Source organism: Cucurbita maxima, unplaced genomic scaffold (assembly GCF_002738345.1).
Source record: "Cucurbita maxima cultivar Rimu unplaced genomic scaffold, Cmax_1.0 Cma_Scf00075, whole genome shotgun sequence".
Taxonomy (NCBI): Eukaryota; Viridiplantae; Streptophyta; class Magnoliopsida; order Cucurbitales; family Cucurbitaceae; genus Cucurbita; species Cucurbita maxima.
In genome coordinates, this window is record NW_019272091.1 from 67698 (window position 1) to 68238 (window position 541).

Sequence of the window (541 nt, forward strand, 5' to 3'; positions counted from 1 at the left end):
TTTTTTTTTTTTTTTTTTTTTTGAATAGGGTAGAGATATCCTTTTCCTCCGATAAAATGAGTAGGTGAACACTCATCCAAGTACATAATGACACGTTTTCAAACATTTTATATTTCTTTTCATATATCAGACTTATATGAAGTAATTATTTCAAAAATTAAAACATTTATTAAGTAACTCTTCTTAACAACATTGCATGTAGTAACAACGTTATTGTTAAACGAAGGGTCACCTAGGTATGCACAAGTGAGATTGCATGCGCAAATGCGATGCGAATATCAATTTTGGTCAAACGCATAGTGTGCGGATCACGATATGAGGCGGACACGAGATGTCAAGTTTGATCTTCTTAACTTGTGTCTCCCCTAGATGTCTGACGCTCTACCCTTCTCTTTTCGCGATCGTCACCCTACAGCCTAATGCATGCTTGTCATCTATGTCTTAGAATATTTTTTTCATAACTTTTTCTATCCAACTTTATTCAACTCAGTTGGTTCACTAAACATGCAGAGTTTTGAAAAAAAAAAAAAAAAAAAAAAAA